The sequence below is a fragment of the Calidris pugnax genome, unplaced genomic scaffold (genome assembly GCF_001431845.1).
Source record: "Calidris pugnax isolate Ruff unplaced genomic scaffold, ASM143184v1 scaffold3, whole genome shotgun sequence".
Taxonomy (NCBI): domain Eukaryota; kingdom Metazoa; phylum Chordata; class Aves; order Charadriiformes; family Scolopacidae; genus Calidris; species Calidris pugnax.
Window position 1 is genome coordinate 955,990 of NW_015090799.1, and position 358 is coordinate 956,347.

Consider the following 358-nt stretch of genomic DNA (forward strand, 5'->3'; position numbering starts at 1 on the left):
GTTGTTCCTCTGGTTGTAGTGCGGTTTCTCCACCCAGCCCCCCACTCCCTCCCCCCCCACACCGCCGTCCTAATCTTCTAGCCCATTTAGTACCCTCCCCTGATCCTAAGTAAAACACAATTGCTGGCGCTGATATTCATTAACCGATAATCCAGATTAATTCGGACTTTGATGTTAGAAACAGGTCCTATTTCGGCTGCAGAAGAAATCCGTGCTCGCCGGGTGGAAAATGCACACGCACACACACACACACACACGCACGTCCGCGCAGCCAGGATGTAGGATGCCTTAAAGAAAACTGTAGCTAACCACCTTATTAGTATTCCTCCCTCCTCTGTGTTTCACTTGCAGCAACAGA